General features: G+C 37.4%; 1 long non-coding RNA gene across 4 annotated transcripts in view; it reads right to left on the reverse strand.

Moving 5' to 3' along the window:
• Positions 1–13,612: 13,612 nt before the first annotated feature.
• Positions 13,613–20,954, reverse strand: part of LOC121038865 (uncharacterized) — a 62,820-nt gene continuing 55,478 nt past the window's right edge. For all 4 annotated transcript variants that reach the window (XR_005794546.1, XR_005794548.1, XR_005794547.1 and 1 more), the window contains 3 exons: positions 18,408–18,515; positions 15,716–17,605; positions 13,613–14,710 (listed from right to left, as the gene is read on the reverse strand). This is a non-coding gene — a long non-coding RNA (uncharacterized LOC121038865). The remainder of the gene's footprint in view (positions 14,711–15,715; positions 17,606–18,407; positions 18,516–20,954) is intronic.

Genomic DNA, 20,954 nt, shown 5'->3' on the forward strand with positions numbered 1-20,954 from the left:
CCCTTATCTCCTGCTGGATTTCAGTGAATGACCTTGTCAGGTCAGGCAGGTACCATGTTGTATTCCCAAAACTAGTTTCTTTTTCGCTTCCATATTTCCATCTGTCTGGAATGTTCCTTACCCCTTTATGTATTCAAATACATCCTTCATGTCCCATCTCATCTAAAAATTATCCTTGGACTAAGGAGACTCAATTTCAGTTGGTTTAACCCACAAAACGAATATATTTAACCAATAGGTTTAACCAATCATGACCATGATTCTGCTGTAGATATCAGCACCTTTCAGAAGCAAATACCCAGTTAGTTTGTCCTCTTTGAGGGCAGAAACCATGTCTTAGTCATCTTTGTTCATTTAGTACCTATATAAGGCCAGATACAGTAGACAATGAGAGTAAATCTTACTGAGAAGATTGCTATATGTAGCCATGTTGATATATTTTATATATATATATATATATGTATCAACTTATACTAATGACATATTAATAACTTAGATTAATTAACCTGCATACCTTATACTAACTATTCTATTAATAACTTCTGAAACATATTAATATGTTTAAATGACAGAGCACAGTACTGATTTAGTTGATGGCAAATAAAGCTGGCAATGACCTCACAACCACTATTGGCTCCCTATCCATGCTGGAATGTCTTTGATGTCTGTCAACTAGATTATGATGTTTAAAAATATGAGGAGTCTTTTTATTGGTGCTCTTTACATCACACCATTCTTAGTCTCTAGCTGCAATCACTATGGTTATTCCCCTTTGCACTCTTGGCTTATTCTTCACCATTTACTCATATATTACCAGGTCCTCATAGGGTTTGGAACATGGTTATGAGAGTGGGGGGTGGGTGATGGCAGATGTAGGATGGCAACTGAGTGATCAGCTTCCTCTTTCTAGCCATGGCCACATTCCCTTTTAACATGTCTCCAACTCTTTCCTGAACTTCCAGACAGACATGTTTTCTAGATGGCTATGGGCTTTCTGCTTTACTAAATCATTTTACCTGTGGCTCTCTAGGTACTTAACAATGAATCAGGCACATAGTAGATGCTCAGTAAATACTAATTAATTCATCAGCCACCTGGAAAGGGAGTGCAGCAGAGGCACTTCTGAAATACCAGAAGAGCCAACGTGACTGATCTCAATAAGAATTACTATTCATCCCAAGAATCAGCAAAAGAACTGCTATTGCCAATAATGCTCTTAACTAACACAAGCCCAATCCAGCAAGCCATATTGGTATTTAGTCCAGTTGCCATCTATTCCCCTCTTGTCAAAGGAGGATAAGAAATGCCTTTTAGTTAAAATAACAGGACCATAGACTTCCTACTTTTCCATCTTCTTGGTTCACTGGAATAAGCAAAACAGAAATGTAATGCTATTGACAACAGAGATATGTAAGAGATTGTGAGATCATCAAAGAACTGGGATTCATTTATCTATGAATAATTAAGAATATGTATTAAAAATATGTATTAGGAGGAGGAGCCAAGATAGCGGAACAGCATGGAAGTTTTTTGTGTGTCTCGCATCCATGAAATACAGCCAGACCAACACTAAACCATCCTACACACCTAGAAACCTGATTGGAGGATTAACACAACAATCTGCACAACCTGAACCACAGAATTCAGCAGGTATGCAGAGCGGAGAAGTGAACTTGGGGAGCAAGAAGCCGAGAAAGGTAGGGAACCGCTTTTGAGGGCAGAGAGAGGACGGAGACTGGGGAGGCGGGAGAATACAGGAAAAGCACCACCCCTGAAAAGCAGTTGGAGAATAAGTGGAAAATTGGAAACAGCTGCAGGCACCACACTAAAAAGGGAGAAAGGAGAAAGGAGAAAGGAGAGGGCTTAAATTCCATTAAGACTCTAAACAAGGGGAGAGCAAAGGCTGCAACTCCACAGCTCGATACCTGGTGGTGCTCTGGTGGGAAGGGCGAATCCCCAGGAACAAAGTGGAGTCCGGGAGGTTCTTGGGCCACATGGGGAAAAGCGGTTCCACTGCTGGAAGGACATTTGGTAGAGACTGTTGAAGCCACCTGGTCCCAGCAGACTCCAGAGGGAGGCCACATTCGCTGGTGCTGGAACAAGGTCCTTAAGCGTGAAGCCTGGTGCCAGATGTCTGTTGTGATTTTCCGTAATCCCTGAAATACTGCTGCTACACTATCTCGCAAACTTTTTCTGAGGCGGGCTGGCACCTGGCTGCCGTCTCGGGGCACCGGCAGCAGCAAGCGTTCCTGGCTGCAGCTGACATTTGGCCATTGCTCATTCGGCCATTGCTCGGTGAGACCCTCCTGCAGAGGGGCGGAACAGGTCAAAGCCGCAGTCCTTCAAAAGTAAGGGGCCGGGGAAAACAGCCACATCTGAGACAAAACTCGGGAGTGAGGTACTGCCTGAGGCCTGATCACGGAGAGTGGAAAAGCGGGATGTAGATGAGAGCTGAAGACAGAGGATGGCTGCGCGATTGCTGATCCAGGAGAACAGACTGGGTGGCTGGATGGCGCCATTTTTCACCGCTCCCGCGCATGCACATGCGCATGCGCACTGAGGAGCACCACAAGAATCCACCCCAGTAGGCTAGCAGCACCATCTAGTGGAGAACGGAGCTGTTACACAGAGCCCCACCCAACTGGGCCAACTTCCCTCTTCAAGAACACAAGTCTCACCACCAGCTTAATTTATGGACTATAAAGAGCTACATAGACTGATTTCTAGGGGAAAACGAAGCAAGTTCAGTCCTACTTCAATCTGTTAGCAGGTTCATCTATTCAATTTTTTTTCTTTTTTTTTTCCTTTTTCTCTTTTGCAATCTTTTCTTTTTCTTGAATACACAAAGATAAGAAATTCATTTTTATTTTTAATGTTTATTAAAAATATCTTTCTTTAATTTTTATTACTATATTTTTTTACTTTTGTGTAAATTTTTCCAAATTCTACTTTACTTCCATCATTTTATTTTAGTATACTTCAGTGTACTCACCTTTTCAAATTTTCAAACAATTTCCTTTTTTTCTTTCTTTTTCTTTTTCCTCTTTTTCATTTCTTTTCTTTCTCTTGAATGCAGAAAAAGAAAAACTTCATTTTTACTTTCAATTTCTATTAAAAATATTTTTAATTTTTATTACTATATTTTTTGGCTGTTATGTAAATTTTTTCAAATTCTATTTTACTTCCATCATTTTATTTTAGTCTACTACTTTTTCAAATTTTCAAACACTTTCTTTTTTTTCCTTTTCTTTTTTATCTTTTTTCTTTTTCATTTCTCTTCATTTTTCTTAAATACAGAAAACGAAAAAATTCATATTGATTTCTAATTTCTATTAAAATATTTTTCTTTAATTTTTTTCTACTATATTCTTTACTTTTGTGTATATTTTTTCCAATCCTATTTTACCTTCATCATCTCATTTTAGTTTACTTCAGGGTATTCATTTTTCAAATTCTCAAACGATTTCCTTTTTTTTTCTCCCTCCCCCCCCTTTTTTCCCCTCTAATCTGTCAAACCAATGTCAACACCCAGACCAAAACACACCTAGGATCTAGCATCACCTATTCGATTTTGTGTGTGCGTGTTTTTAATTTCTAATTTTAATATTTTTTTAATTTTAATTTTTTTATTTCACTTTTTCTACCTCATTAATTCCTTTTCTCCCTTCAAAATGACAAAACGAAAAATACACCCCAAAAGAAAGAGTACAAAGAAACGACAGCCAGGGATTTAACCAACACAGATACAAGCAAGATGTCTGAACCAGAATTTAGAATCATGACAATAAGAATATTAGCTGGAGTCAAAAATAGATTAGAATCCCTTTCTGCAGAGATAAAAGAAGTAAAAAATAGCCAGAATGAAATTAAAAATGCTATAACTGAGCTGCAATCATGGATGGATGCAGCAGCGGCAAGGATGGATGAGGTAGAACAGAGAATCAGCGATACAGAGGACAAACTTATAGAGAATAACAAAGCAGAAAAAAAGAGGCAAAAGAGCACGATTTAAGAATTTGATAAATCAGTGACTCATTAAAAAGGAACAACATCACAGAGCGCCTGGGTGGCTCAGTCAGTGAAGTGGCTGACTTCTGCTCAGGTCATGATCTCACAGTCCGTGAGTTCGAGCCGTGGGTCGGGCTCTGTGCTGATAGCTCGGAGCCTGGAGCCTGCTTGTGTTTCTTTGTCTCCCTCTTTCTCTGCCCCTCCCGCATTTGCTCTCTGTCTCTCTCTGCCTTTCAAAAATGAATAAATGTTAAAAAAAAATTTAAAAAAAAAAAAAAAAAAAAGGAACAACATCAGAATCATAGGGGTCCCAGAAGAGGAAGAGAGAGAAATAGGTGTAGAAGGGTTATGTGAGCAAATCATAGCAGAAAACTTTCCTAACCTGGGGAAAGACACAGACCTCAAAATCCAGGAAGCACGGAGGACCCCCATTAGATTCAACAAAAACCAACCATCAACAAGGCATATCATAGTCAAATTCACAAAACGCTCAGGTAAGGAGAGAATCATGAAAGCAGCAACGGAAAAAAAGTCCCTAACCTACAAGGGAAGACAGATCAGGTTTGCAGCAGACCTAACCACAGAAACTTGGCAGGCCAGAAAGGAGTGGCAGGAAATACTCAGTATGCTGAATCAGAAAAATATGCAGCCAAGAATTCTTTATCCAGCAAGACTGTCATTCAAAGTGGCATATACTAGGGGCGCCTGGGTGGCGCAGTCGGTTAAGTGTCCGACTTCAGCCAGGTCACGATCTTGCGGTCCGTGAGTTCGAGCCCCGCGTCAGGCTCTGGGTTGATGGCTCGGAGCCTGGAGCCTGTTTCCGATTCTGTGTCTCCCTCTCTCTCTGCCCCTCCCCTGTTCATGCTCTGTCTCTCCCTGTCCCAAAAATAAATAAACGTTTAAAAAAAAAAAATTTAAAACAAAGTGGCATATACCAAAAGCAACAAAGATTAGAAAGGACCAGAGAACATCAAAAGAAACTCCAACTCTACAAGCATCATAATGGCAACAAATTCATATCTTTCAGTACTCAGTCTAAATGTCAATGGACTCAATGCTCCCATCAAAAGACATAGGGTAACAGAATGGATAAGAAAACAAGATCAATCTATATGCTGTTTACAAAAGACCCAGTTTAGACCTAAAGACACCTTCAGACTGAAAATGAGGGGATGGAGAACCATCTATTATGCTAATGGTCAACAAAAGAAAGCCAGAGTAGCCATAGTTATATCAGGCAATCTAGACTTTAAAATAAAAACCATATTAAGAGATGCAGAAGGGCATTATATCATAATCAAGAGGTCTATCCACAAAGAAGACCTAACGACTGTAAACATTTATGCACCAAATGTGGAAACACCCAAATATATAACTCAATCACAAACATAAAGAAACTCATCTATAGTAATACCATAATAGTAGGAGACTTCAACACCCCACTCACAGCAATGGACAGATCATCTAATAAAAAAATCAACAAGGAAACAATGGCTTTGAATGACACACTGGACCAGATGGACTTAGTAGATATATTCGGAACATGTCATCCTAAAGCAACAGAATATACATTCTTCTCCAGTGCACATGGAACGTTCTCCAGAATAGACCATATACTGGGACACAAATCAGCCCTATGTAAGTACAAAAAGATCGAGATCATACCATGCATATTTTCAGGCCACAATGCTATGAAATTTGAAATCAACAAGAAAAAATTTGGAAAGGTAACAAATACTTGGAGACTGAAGAACATTCTACTAAGGAATGAATGGGCTTAAAGAGGGAATTAAAAAGTATATGGAAGTCAATGAAAATGATAACACCACAACCCAAAACCTCTGGGACGCAGCAAAGGCAGTCATAAGAGGAAAGTATATAGCAATCCAGGCCTTCCTAAAGAAGGAAGAAAGATCTCAGATACACAACCTAGCCTTAGGCCTTAAGGAGCTGGAAAAAGAACAGCAAATAAAACCCAAAACCAGCAGAAGACAGGACATAATAAAGATGAGAGCAGAAATTAATGCTATTGAAACCAAAAAAACAGTAGAACAGATCAATGAAACCAGAAGCCGGTTCTTTGAAAGAATTAACAAAATTGATAAAGCACTAGCCAGTCTGATCAAAAAGAAAAAGGAAAGGACCCAAATAAATAAAATCAAGAATGAAAGAGGAGAGATCACAACCAACACAGAAATAAAAACAATAATAAGAGAATATTATGAGCAATTATATGCCAATAAAATGGTAATCTGGAAGAAATGGACAAATTCATAGAAACATACACACTACCAAAACTGAAACAGGAAGAAATAGAAAATTTGAACAGACCCATAACCAGTAAGGAAATCGAATTAGTAATCAAAAATCTGCCAAAAAACAAGAGTCCAGGGCCAGATGGCTTTCCAGGGCATTCTACCAAACATTTAAGGAAGAGTTAACACCTATTCTCTTGAAACTGTTCCAAAAAATAGAAATGGAAGGAAAACTTCCAAACTCTTTCTATGAAGCCAGCATTACCCTGATTCCAAAACCAGACAGAGACCCCACTAAAAAAGGAGAACTATACACCAATTTCCCTGATGAACATGGATGCAAAAATCCTCAACAAGATATTAGCCAACTGGATCCAACAATACACTAAAAAAATTATTCACCACACCAAGTGGGATTTATACCTGGGCTGCAGTGTTGGTTCAATATCTGCAAAACAATTAATGTGATTCATCACATCAATAAAAGAAAGGACAAGAACCATATGATCCTCTCAATAGATGCAGAGAAAGCATTTGACAAAATACAGCATCCTTTCTTGATAAAAACCCTCAAGAAAGTAGGGATAGAAGGAGCATACCCCCAGATCATAAAAGCCATATATGAACAATCCAATGCTAATATCATCCTCAAAGGGGAAAAACTGACAGCTTTCCCCCTAAGGTCAGGAACAAGACAGGGATGCCCATTCTCACCACTGCTATTCAACATAGTATTGGAAGTTTTAGCCTCTGTAATCAGACAACATAAAGAAATAAAAGGCATCCAAATCAGACAGGAGGAGGTCAAACTTTCACTCTGCGCAGATGACATGATAGTCTATATGGAAAACCCAAAAGATTCCACCAAAAAACTGCTAGAATTGATTCATGAATTCAGCAAAGTTGCAGAATATAAATCAACGCACAGAAATCAGTTGCATTCCTATACACCAATAATGAAGCAACAGAAAGTGAAATCAAGGAATTGATCCCATTTACAGTTGCACAAAAAAACATAAAAGACCTAGGAATAAATTGAACCAAAGAGGTGAAAAATCTATACACTGAAAACTATAGAAATCTTATGAAAGAAATTGAAGAAGACACACACACACACACACACACACACACACACAAAGATTCCATGCTCCTGGATAGAAAGAACAAATATTGTTAAAATGTTGATACTACCCAAAGTAATCTACATTTTCAATGCAATCCCTATCAAACTAACACCAGCATTCTTCACAGAGCTAGAATAAATAATCCTAAAATTTGTATGAAACCAGAAAAGACCCCGAATAGCCAAAGCAATCTTGAAAAAGAATACAAAAGCAGGAGGCATCACAATCCTTGACTTTAAGCTATACTACAAAGCTGTAATCATTAAGACAGTATGGTACTGACATAAGAACAGACACTGATCAATGGAACAGAATAGAGAACACACAAATGGACACACAAACTTATGGCCAACGAATCTTTGACAAAACAGGAAAGAATATCCAATGGAATAAAGAGAGTGTTTTCAGCAAGTGGTGCTGGGAAAACTGGACAGCGACATGCAGAAGAATGAACCTGGACCACTTTCTTACACCATACACAAAAATAAACTCAAACTGGATGAAAAACCTCAATGTAAGACAAGAAGCCATCAAAATCGTCTAGAAGAAAGCAGGCAAAAACCTCTTTGATCTTGCCTGCAGCAACGTCTTACTCAACATGTCTCCAGAGGAAAGGGAAACAAAAACAAAAATGAATTACTGGGACCTCATCAAAATAAAAAGCTTTTGCACAGCGAAGGAAACAATCAGCAAAACTAAAAGGCAACCGACAGAATGGGAGAAGATATTTGCAAATGACACATCAGATAAAGGGTTAGTATCCAAAGTCTAGAAAGAACTTCTCAAACTCAACACCCAAAAAACAAATAATCCAGTGAAGAAATGGGCAAAAGACATGAATAGACACTTCTCCAAGGAAGATACCCAGATGGTCAACTGACACATGAAAAAATCCTCAACATCCCTCATCATCAGGGAAATACAAATCAAAACCACAATGCGATACCACCTTATACCTGTCAGAATAGCTAACACTAACACCTCAGGCAACAACAGCTGTTGGCGAGGATGCAGAGAAAGAGGATCTCTTTTGCATTGTTGGTGGGAATGCAAGCTGGTACAGTCGCTCTGAAAAACAGTATGGAGGTTCCTCAAAAAACTAAAAATAGAAGTAGCCTATGACCCAGCAATTGCACTACTAGGCATTTATCCACGGGATACAGGTGTGCAGTTTCAAAGGGACACATGCATCCCACGTGTATAGCAGCACTGTCAACAATAGCCAAAGTATGGAAAGAACCCAAATGTCCATCGATGGATGCATGGATGAAGAAGATGTGGTATATATACACAATGGAGTATTACCCAGCAATCAAAAAGAATGAAATCTTGCCATTTGCAACTATGTGGATGGAACTGGAAGGTGTTATGCTAAGTGAAATTCGTCAGTCAGAGAAAGACAAAAATCATAAGACTTCACTTCTATGAGGACTTTAAGAGACAAAACATATGAACATAAGGGAAGGGAAACAAAAATAATATAAAAACAAGGAGGGGGACAAAACAGAAGAGACTCTAAATATGGAGAACAAACTGAGGGTTGCTGGAAGGGTTGTGGGGGGGGATGGGCTAAATGGGTAAGCGGCTTTACGGAATCTACTTCTGAAATCATTGTTTCACTATATGCTAACTAATTTGGATGTATTAGTTTAAAAAATAAAAGTAAAAAAATTTTCAATGGCAAAAAAATATATGTATTAAAACATGGCAGATCCCCAATAGCATAGAGACTCAAGCACTTGCATTTTAAAAATCATGTTCATCAGCTTTAATTTATAAAGCAAAGCTTTCAAACTGAGAATTAATTGATTCTCTTAGTCTTCCTTTTCACTGTTCATTAAAAAAAAAATAGGTGTGGTACTCTCTCACTTATTTTTTTCCTCTCACCCATTTTTATTAACATTATTTAACATTCGTTGAACAACTCACGTATATACTAGTCCCTGTTAGGGATATAGAATTGGTCTTCTGTTTTACATTGTCTTGCAAAGGCACCTTCTGAAACATGATTTGCTACTGTAATCCACAAATGGAACATGATTGTACCCTTTGTTTCACCTTAAGCCAAAAGCAGCTCAAGTTAAATGCCAAGCTTCCCTGAGTTACAAATTTAGAATCTCTCTGAGGTGCTTGTTCACATGGTGCATTATCCTACTGCACTGGTTGATTAGCAATGCTCTCTCAGAGTGGTATATTGACTTCCATGTGCGCTTATCATTTATCATACTTATGTTCATTTTATTCTTATCCCAATAATGACAGCTTTCATGTAAAATGAAAGGAGAAAATAAGATTAATACCTTCTTAGGACACCTTTCACACCATGCACAAATACGCAGGCTTCTGAATCAAACACATCTTCTCTGAATTTGTATTTTTGTATCATTATTATTATTATTACTCTCATTCAAACATGATCTGAAGATAACCATTTGTCATTTCTTCAGGAATGGTCGAGCAATAAAAGTGGCAGAGGAGTATAGAAAGCAAGAGAAAGGGGATAGAGAGGTTATATGATGTGCACGTTCAGTAAGGAGAAAAGCAATGACAACGGAAAATCAGACCAGTCGTCTGAGACAATACTCATTTTTAAACTTAATCATTTGAGAGTTTATTGAAGATATGTATTCAGCTTTGGAGCAATTTTGAAAGTCTGTGTTGGTGTTGATATCCAAGAGCTGCAGCAAGTTTGAATGAATTCCAACAACTGTAAACTTTTTTTTATAGGTACTTCTATGAGTTCAGAATTAACAGGATAAATGACAGCTGATTAATGCACCCTATCCTCTAGAAAAATTTAAAATTAGAAATATCCCTACTCCTGGAACTGCAAAGATACCTTTGCATGTTCTGTCACTTTATGACATTTTGTCTTTTTTGCTATTGGGCATGAAATGGTTAAAGAGGGAAAAAATTGAGTAGTTGCAGCAAGTGGGGTCAAGAAGTAAGTGGATTTTTACTGATGTTGTACAGGAATGTCATAGTGTTTATATTTACAGTCAATGAAGGGTGCCTTTCCAAATGGAACTTCCTCAGGAAGTGATCTTTTCCGTGGGAGGTTGCAGAACAAATCTCTCACTCTGTCTCAGTATGGCACAGAATGGTCAGTTTAGACACAGAGCTGCTGGGCAAGCAAAACTCCCATAGGAATAATAGGACAAAGGCTGCTGCTTAAAATTAATCTGAGGCCATTGCATTCTCAGTGATTAGACTTGTTTGCAAATAGCAATGCAGAGCATGAAACAAGGACATGACCAAACAAAACACAGATGACCTAGTGAATTGCGTGGGAGACAGGCACGTCAGCATCACCAGAAAACTGAGGAACTGACCAGAAATATATAGAAGGGCTCTTCCTAGTTCCTTAGAGAGGAGCACTAAAAATGGGTATCAGAAGCCTAGTGTATTACTTTGAGAATTGTATATGTTTATGTTTAACTTAAGTCCCAGTCTATGCCTGCAATTCTCATTCCCGAATGTGTGGGCCAACATTTTAACTTTCTCTGGTTGTGTTCCTAACGCCCTTTATTTGGAACAGGGCTTCTTAACCTCAGCACTATTGACATTTTGGACCAGACAATTCTTTATTGTGGGTGGAATGCCCTCTACGATGTAGGATGTCTAGCAGCATTCCAGACTGCTACCCATTTTATGCCAGTACCAGCCCCACGGTGGGGACAATAATAATGTCTCCAGACATTGACAAATGTTCTGGGGCAGGAGTGATGTGGAGACAAAATTGCTCCCTTTGAGAATCACTGACTTGGAGAGATATATAAACCTTATACTAAAGTCAAGGTTCTGGCTAACAGATTTAAAAATTGTCTAGTAGAATTATGGATTGGAGTCTTGGCCAGGTTTATTTCTGACTGGATATGCTCCATGTAAAAGGCAGGGACTGATTTTGCTGGAAGAATTTTTTGCTCTGAAGGAGTTCTTTTTGCCTCCATGGAAAGACTAACCTACAAAATGCAAGGAGCTAAGGAACTGATTCAAGGATTTCCAGATGTCTTTAGAGCTGGGCTCAATATCAGCATTCCACCTCTTATTGGAAGAAGGCAAAAGGTTTTCTGATTTGGTTTTGTTTTGGAGTTTTTGGGTTGTTTTTTTTTTTTTTTTTTTTTTTTTTTTTTTTTTTGAGCCTCTTCTTTTACTGTCAGTAAAGTACAAAGCCAATGGAAATAAACTGTTTCAACTACTTACCTATTAAAGGAGCACTTTAAAAGCTCATTCACTACCTAAGCATATTCATTTGGATATCTTTAGTCATCCATGGTCATATATGATTTTATTATCCCTCAATATGGATAACAACAAATATTGAAAAAAAATATCTCCAAAGGAATTTGTCATTTCAGGAAAAAGAGTTTATTAAATTAGTAGCTGATATATCAGCACTTTGGAGGGTGGAAATGATGTCTGATACTAACTTCAGCCACTAATACTCACCATTTTTCAGCTCAGCCGAGTAACCAGGTGTGCAGGTGTTTACCCAAATTATTTAAAACTCTTGATTTCTGAACATTAAGGAGGTCTTGTTCAAAACAGGTGGTCTCATCATTAGTGGGACTTGTCGTTTGGTCAGTACTGCTAATTAACAAATATTCACTTTTGACCCTCAATTTTTTTTTTCTGATTGTGAAGATCAGAAAAAAAGCTGTTTTATAAATATATTTTATTGGCCAAATGAAGAGTTGACTGAGTACACACATTTTATGCATTTATAATTCCTTGAGGGATTATAGCAGTTTATGCAAGAATGTGCATAATGTATATAATCTCAGAGGAAAGTCATGTATATTCACTTGGGGAGAGGTAAGGAAGGGATTAGCAGAGGGTAAGGTGAAGGCAAGTAATGGGTTTGGGGAACACCAGGAAGTTGATGATTGGCGCATTGGAGAGATCGTGTATGAGTGTGTTTGAGGTCTACAGTTGGTAAGTATTCCGTTTGTTGCATCTGCCTATAACTTCAGAGATGGATCAAGATGCCTCCATAGCACTTTCTTCAACAACATTAGTGAGTTGTCAAGGAAGATTAAAATATGTAGGTCTATATTCTGGTCAATTCATTAATCACTCAGAATAAGATTTTTCTGCTACTATCTATAGTAACTTTTCTATAAAATTAGATAATGTTAAATTTCTGGACCTGAAAGCTGAACTTTTGTTGTAAATACATCTTTATGTAGACTCTGCACTATTCACTGAAATTAAATGGCACTTTTTTTTTGCTTTGTAGCTGAAAGTCCTCATATTTTCCTCATGCTCAAAAATCATAGCATTAAAATATCCAGTGTTAGTGCAATAAGATTATTTCATATACAGAAATACAGAAATACCATACAGATTATTAAGTATAATTCAGTACAATAATTTTAAGAGAACTGGTTAGTTTATTGATTGATAAAAATATTAATAATGTAAACAGATGGGGGTGTTTCAATTCTAATATTCCATAGTCTAAGATTACCAACTGAGAAAATAATTATTCCCCTAAAAAATGGCTTGTGCTCACATTGCATAATTCTGCTGTTCTCCATTGTCTTCAATATTGGCCACCGCCAGAGGCAAGTGTTAGACAAGACAGACAAATGGTCTGATCTAGAATGGCAAATTCTATGTTTCCTTAATACGGTCTCCTGGAATGACAGCAGTTATGTATTTTTAAGTCTGCTCTTCCATTATGGCGATAAATGGTTATTTAAATACAGTCAGGTTCAAATTATACTAGTGGAAAATGCAGTAGGGAAAAGTATCAAAGACAAAGAACTTTTAAATAAATCTCATCTCTCCTCCCACCATATGAGTTAATTTCTATGCCAGATGGCAGATGTTTATGCTGGTACTTAAAAGAAGTAAAAATTAAATGGATCTCAAAACTTAATTGTTTTTAGTTTAGAAATGTTCTCAAATAAAGGGAGGTTGGTAGAAATTTTACTTAAAATGATCCCCCAAACTCAGGATCTTAGTACATAATTGTAATTTGGAAAAAAATAGGTAGCTTTCAAGTAATTGATTATTTTTTCAGTCCATTATTGAATTTTGCTATTATTTTTCAGGTAATTTTAAAAAATGCAACCAGTTATTTTTTTCTAGAAGTGATTGCCAAAAATCTTCAAAGGACTATATTTAAATGTATAGTGATTCAATTAGCTCTTTAAAATCGAACCATAAATGAGGTTTTTAGACACTCTTAATCATCATCTGTCAGTCTAAGTCACAAAGTTACCTATCCAAGGCTATTTTATTTTGATGTGGATTAACACAACACAAATAACAGAGAGTCTTCCTGAAACAAGTAATTGCTACATGATTAAGTCCTGTTTACCCAGACAGAACTGATCAGCTTAACAACAAGAAGGCTTTTCTTTTCTCAAAAGGTTAGTATTATGGAGAAAAATTATGTTATTATAACATCGACATTTATTGCTCAAAATAGCAAACTTAACCTAAGTGTTATATAGAGATTTTCTTTCCTTTTCTGCAAATACATTGACCCTATCAGAAATAAACACTACCTTCTTAATCTAAAACGCAGAATAAAATTTATGGCAGATATTTCTGGAAATCTCAACTGAAGGACAGCTATAAGCTCAAATAACTCTAGTAATCACTTGATTTTTTTGTGTTCAGTAAACTCCCCCAAACATTTCCTTTTGTACTAGAATAATGGCCATTTTGTATTTGGCCAAAACAAACAAACAAACAAAAATGACCAAAAAATAGTATTTTGATTAGTAAATTATAATGAAACTTTCTGTAATATTCTTGAATATCTGTATTCTGAACAATCAATTAAGCAAGTCTCAATTGAGCCCCAAAGTTAAGTTTACTGTTTTACTCTGTACAATAATATGATTTCTGTGTAAGCAGAAATATAAAACAACTTTTTTCTTCCATTTTTTATAATGTGTGTGTGTGTGTGTGTGTAGCCACAAAGAAGCTTTTAGAAAAAAAATAGTTTCATCATCCAAGGCTAAGTTTAAGCTTTGTTTTCAGTTATTTATAAAGCCTAAAAGAAATTCCTGTTGATTTTATTTGAGGCAGAGTTACGGATTGCATAATCGATGAAGGTAGCCTGGTCTGAGGATCTGTGTGGTGCTGACTTCTCAAATGTGCAGCACCTCTTTACAAGGAAGACTTCAACTCCAACCAATTTTGCCCATATTTTACTTGGGAGCTGGCATTCTTAACAGAGTCCTCTTCAGTCTTCAACATGTAGGACACAAACCCTCTTGCAAGGGTCCGGTCTAGCTGCTTTCTCAGATTATCATAGACCTACTAGGGGACAACAGGTGAATCCATGAAATTCTAGAATGGCACCTATGGAAAAGAACATTATGCATTTATGTAAAAGAGGCTGCTAGTGAAGGTGCAGTGACAAAGATACTCCAAAATACAATCACTCAAAAAGAAAATAGAACTTTATTTCTTTCACATGTAACAGTGCAGCGATAGGGGACAAGTTTCTAACACATAAAAAGCTTTACTTTATCTAGATTCCTTCTGCCTCATTTTCTAGCATTCCCTAAGTGTTGCTCATCTCACATGAGTGAAGATGGCTCACCACCACCCCTGAAAAGATGAAAGAGATAGAAGATACCAGTTTCATTGTTAAAGAAATGAGCTAGACATTGAACATATTATCTATCTGCTAGCCAGATGGAGAAATGTAGTCCCTAACAAGACAGCCGTGTGCCCTGCTAAAACTGGAGGATGGGGATAGGCATTGTGTTCCTACAGGAAAGAAGAAGTGAGTAGATATTAGGGGGCAATTAACAATCTGCACTTAAGCATTTAATAGATAGCTTATAGTATAATGCTTTTGATTAATTTATCTTCCAACATATTTTTCCTGAGTGCCTACTTTGTATACAGCACTTCACTAGGGCCCGCAAGGGATTTTAAATATATACCAATTTTTACTCAAAAGGAAGGTCTGATATTTTTAGGGAAATCAGCTATATACACCAAATTCCATCAATAATAATATGAATTATAATGCTGCTGATAACGGAACATATGAAGGATGCTAAATGAGTGGCGTGGAAGATGTGTGCTATTCGTATTCAGTGTTCATTTCCTGCTGGAAGACAGAATGAGAGGCATTAGCTGGCTCATGGGTGCCCACTCTTGTTTTGCACTTTTCACCCAATAACAAGGGCCCAATACAAATAAGGGCATTTCATACCATGAGACCCATAATTTCTATCTTTAAAAATTATATGTATCTATGTATAAATTTATGTGTATCCATATCTGTATATAAATTAACAAAGAGCCTGCTATTTTTCTAAATTCTGACGTAGATGTTATGCCTATACTCACCTTTTAGTTAAACAGCATCCGTTCTTATTGTTAGTGAGGTTGAATCAATCAACTGCATTCTCTAATGATGGAAGCAGATGGAAATAGAATGAGCTTCTGAATCTTCCTCAAGGGCATTGTAGAGGATGCTGCACCCTTGACTGAAAATTGCTCAATTTTGCAATAGAGTTGGCCAATGTAGACATAGTCTTATATTTTCACTAATTTTGAATTAATACTCTAGAAACCAGCAGCTGACAATGAGCCTGAACAGTTGGTTTCACACCTGAGGCCTCTTTTAAAAGACCATTCTCATCACAGTCAAACAACAGGAGGATATATTAGAGGGGAAATTAGCGCATTTTCTCTAAGACTACTTAAGTAGAGTTTCTCTTGAACTAATTAAGATTCGATTCTATTTCGGAAACTAATGTCTAAAGCAGACATTCTGTTTGGGAGTTATTAATAAACGAAAGCAGGAGGTTCCAGAACACTCGAAATGGTACATTTTTGCCTGGTGGATGTTCAATAAAAGCGCTTGTTGGAAACAATTAAGTAGAGAATGGCATTTTAAACATATTAGCAAATGTTCAAGGTGAATGATTATGGTATATAAAATTATTAATGGGAACTAAGAACTTTGAAAAAGTAGAATGAGTGACACTCTTGACTATTGAAAACATCCCTGATGCTCTCCACATTAAGCTTGTAGACTCTTAGAATTTTTAGATGTGTGGAGGGGACAGCAACCTGACTCTTTATTTTTTTTTCCAGACTATATTGGCTATAATATGAATTCTGTTTCCAATTTGAAAGGAAAAATATTTAAATATACGTATGAAATTTACATACTGGATGTGATGATTCATGCAGCCCAATTCAAAAAGATCAGCTGGTCTAAACCAGAAAATGCTAATGTAGCATGGAGGAAAATATTTTTGCCTGGCAACTTCAATAAGTGCTCACAAGTTGTCTGAGTTGCACTCTGCATTTTCATATAATAAATTGCTACACGTGTAAGTACTGGGCCAGAAAGCACTCTCTTGCCTTTCGCACAATGCATCTTTCACGGAGACCTGAAGGTGGATGTTACATTTACCTTCCAGTGATAACCATGCTACGTGAGGTTAGTGACTGCCAAAGCCCTTAGATTTGTATTTCACATCATATGACAACCCTCATTTTTTTTTTCAAATAAAAGAAACTTCTGTGGTGTTTCCTGTCATTTTATTTTAATAGCAGAAATAGGCATTCACGAAAGCCATCTGCCACCCACTATGAAGTCTCAGGGTCAGACTGCCTTTTACAAGTTGCATGGAACTGAGATTATCAGGGGACAGGAGTGATAGTTATCAGTGCTACAAAATTCTGGGAAATGTTAAATTCTTAGAAAAAAGGGAGGAAACATCAAAGTGCTCAATATTCAAGATTTTAGGGCAGGCATGTTTTTTAGTGCCTGATACAAAAGAGGGGGTGTGTCAAGAGAAAGAAAAATAAAGAGTTCGTTATTGGACTCCTTTATCTTTGTTACCAGTTTCCATCCAGAGGAAAAATTTGTCTAATTGGGATTCTTGTAGTTTTCTGAGGCGGCTCATTCTGTTCCATGCTGATACAAACAATATCCTCCGCTGTAGCCATTTTAGACGACTCATTTTTCTTTCGTTCAAACGGTTCATGTCTAATGACCTCAAACTAGAAATCTTTTCTTCTTCACTGTGGTATCAAAACCGTTCTTAAACCAAGGTTGATGAATTTAAGACTAGATGACAAAAGTAAGCTGTACCAGTTTCTTTGTCATGGCCAAGTTTCAATAATAACCTTCTCTTTATGCAAAACTGTTCTGTCAAAGTCCAATTACATACAGTAGAATCCTTCACTTTTCATCAGAATCATTATGCTTGACCTAGACAGCTGTTGAAAAAAATTCAGGGTTCTGTGAGAGGAATAGTAGTACAAAAACCTCAAACCATTCACAAATCCATTCCTTCTTTTCCCAGGGCACAAAAATACACTACCTACTGCTGGGTTCAGTATGGCCATGTGACTATTTGCCAATAACTATGCGCAGAAAATGCAAATGGTATGTGTGTGTGCGTGCGTGTGTGTGTGTGTTTAAATATAATTACTGTACTAATCAGTTTATTATACAAATTAATAATTCTTGAATAATCAAGCAATTGAGTCTTTAAATAAGTACAGATATTTCCATAAAATAAATGTTCATTTTTACCTCCAGAGAAACTTCAATACTTAAAAAAAGAATAAGAAAAGTAAGACCTATAAGTTATGTCTTAACTGAGAAACAACATGCAAGCCAGAGAATATGAATGACAGGCCTAAAGCGAAAAGGCTGAAGGGGTGGGAGATGTAAAATTTTGGGGAACATAGCCCATCACACTTTCTGTGTGATAGCCCCAATCCATTTAAATGTTAACTAGTTAAATTTAGACCTTAAAATACAGGATGTGAGCAGAGTTGAATCTGGTTGGTCACACTTTCCCATAAGATGTATGCCCTTCAGAATAAAGTGAATTAGAGAAATGGTTTCATATTCTTCACCTTGTGTTTCGTAAATGTTTTGAGTTCAAAGGGATTCTATTTAAGAACAAGCCCCTACTGGTCTGTGGAGCGATTCTTCCCTGTCTGAGCACACACCATACCACCCCCCTTCAGGTGGCTACTATCCATATTGAAGTCAATAAAGGAAACTTACAGTCTCACATCTAGGATGCATCTGGAAACGGGCTGCTCATACACACCATTCTTTGTTGAGAGGCAGTCTTGGTACAGAGTACGGTATTTCTAGTTTGCTGTTCCAAGTCTGTGGAACACACAGCCCTGCTGGTGTCAGGTAAACATGTGCACAGGGGGAAATGAGGCATGGGTTCTTAGAAAGCAGGCAGATTGGAAAGCAAAAGGGCTTTCTCTTTGAGAATCCCCTTCTCTTTATTTGTAGAGGTTATCCAACAATTTATTGAATTGCAACACATTACACCCGAGAGGACTACAAAGCTGTAGGATATAGAGGGGCCCCAAGATGGAAGGCTGCTCGGTGTCACAGTCACTACATAAAGTCTTGTACTGACTCAGGAACACGGGACTGACTGTCATTTGAGCAGAAATGCATAACTATTAGGTTCAGGTTCTAAACTGTTGAAATTATGTGTCAGGGTAATGCCCGTGAGTGCCTGTGAGTAGGAAGCCAGGGCATACAAACTCCATGGCTCAGGAAGGAACCTTACTCTACACTGTAATTCCAACAACTGGTAGCTTGTTGGTGGGCATGACACTTGCCCTGAAGCAAAATACACACAGCCCTTGCTTAATTATTATCATAGACTCTTGGATTTAAATTTTTAATCATACTATGATCTGAAGCCAAATCACTCTGGGGCAAAAGAAATCATTTACCAGAGAAAGTACCCATTTTACCAAAGAGGGAAAAAAACCTTTTCTCTAGAGGCTACCAGTCAGGAAAAAAAAAAACAAAACAGGAAAATATTAATCATGAAAGCTTTTCTTGTTTATGGCATTCGATAGATTAAAGTAGGAAGAATAGTGTGATGCGAGAAATGTTACTTTGCATTTCTACCGCATTAAGTGTTTCATGATAACCACTATCGAGCATTCACTAGGTGCCAGGCTGCATGAGAAGTATTTTTACACAGATTCTTTTACATAATTCTCATGACCTATAAAGTAAATAGTATTTTTATACCCACTTTACAGATGAAACTTGTAAGTCACAGTCACATAGTCAGTAAGCCATGAAACTGGCATTTGAACCCAGCACGATTCATTGAAATAACTTATCATCCCCTTAGCTTCGGTTGTCTCCAAAGCAACCCCACTTTATTTTCCTTGATTTTTTTTTTCTATTACTTTATCACTTCTATTTTGCTTTACTGTTAGTTAATTTGTGTAACATTCACTTCATCCACTTATTGTGCACCTTCCTCTGCATCTTCTCTTAAATTTTCTGCACCATGCAAGTAGGTTAAATATATGATTTAAGGGTTGCTTGGAAAGCTTCTTGCTTTATACTATCTCCTTTAATGGCCTGCTATGGAACCTAGAAATTTACCTTTTAAGAACAGTTACCTGTTAAGAATAGTTTGTTAATGGGGCGCCTGGGTGGCTCAGTTGGTTAAGCGTCCGACTTCAGCTCAGGTCACGATCTCACGGTCCGTGAGTTTGAGCCCCACGTCGGGCTCTGGGCTGATGGCTCAGAGCCTGGAGCCTGCTTCCGATTCTGTGTCTCCCTCTCTCTCTGCCCCTCCCCCGTTCATGCTGTGTCTCTCTCTGTCTCAAAAATAAATAAACGTTAAAAATAAATAAATAAATAAAATAAATAAATTCGTTAAAAAAAGAATAGTTTGTTAAAGTTCAGGTACGGCATCACCAGACATCTGTTAAAACACAAAAACCCCTCTGAGTGTTCATTCACTCACTTCATCACCCACTCCATAAACAACTTATTTGAAAAACAAACAAAAAAACCCAAGCCATTGCAATTTAATCGGAATTTAAGTGTGAAATCATTTACCAAAGATGGAGTATAAAGAATGGGTTAAAAGTGAATAGGGTGGAGAGGAGATTAACAACAAAAACAACACCCAGAGCATGAGCTATTTCTCCAAAGAAAGTTACCCTGAATCCACTGCCATCCTAGGAAGTATTAGGCAGCCTCAAACAGTGAGGGAAGTCACACTAAAGAAGAGATGCCTGGGCGGAACAGAGACCACTTAAGGTTGGGAGCAGAGCTCTCACAAGGAAGGTGGGAGTAGGTAAGAGAAAATGTTTAGTAGTTTTTCATTTTGTCTAGGCCTACTTAAGTTCTTGGCAGCCCATATCACCTTGTGCTGCATGACCTCTAACTCTCTAACTGACCATATGGCTCCTCGAAGTTCTCTCAATTTCTCATTCTGTCAGGAGAAAATGTCCATGCCATGCTTTTTCACTCACAGTTTCATTGAATGATAATGATAGCTCAAGTGGACATTTAGTTTTTCATCCAAACCGTTGTAAGGGGACACTACAAGAAACCACGGCTATCCTAGGCAACCCAGACATGTGTCTTCCTATTATAACCTTTATTGAGAATACACTGTAGCAAGCACTATACTAGATTCCTTACATGGACTGTCTCAATTAATCTCCACATCAACCCTAGATATGAAGTGTCCTCTATCATCATCCTGAAACTACTGAGGAAACTGAAACATAGAAGGATTGTATAACATTTCCAATCCATTTAGCT

This window comes from Herpailurus yagouaroundi, unplaced genomic scaffold, assembly GCF_014898765.1.
Source record: "Herpailurus yagouaroundi ecotype Mexico unplaced genomic scaffold, PumYag 166, whole genome shotgun sequence".
Taxonomy (NCBI): domain Eukaryota; kingdom Metazoa; phylum Chordata; class Mammalia; order Carnivora; family Felidae; genus Herpailurus; species Herpailurus yagouaroundi.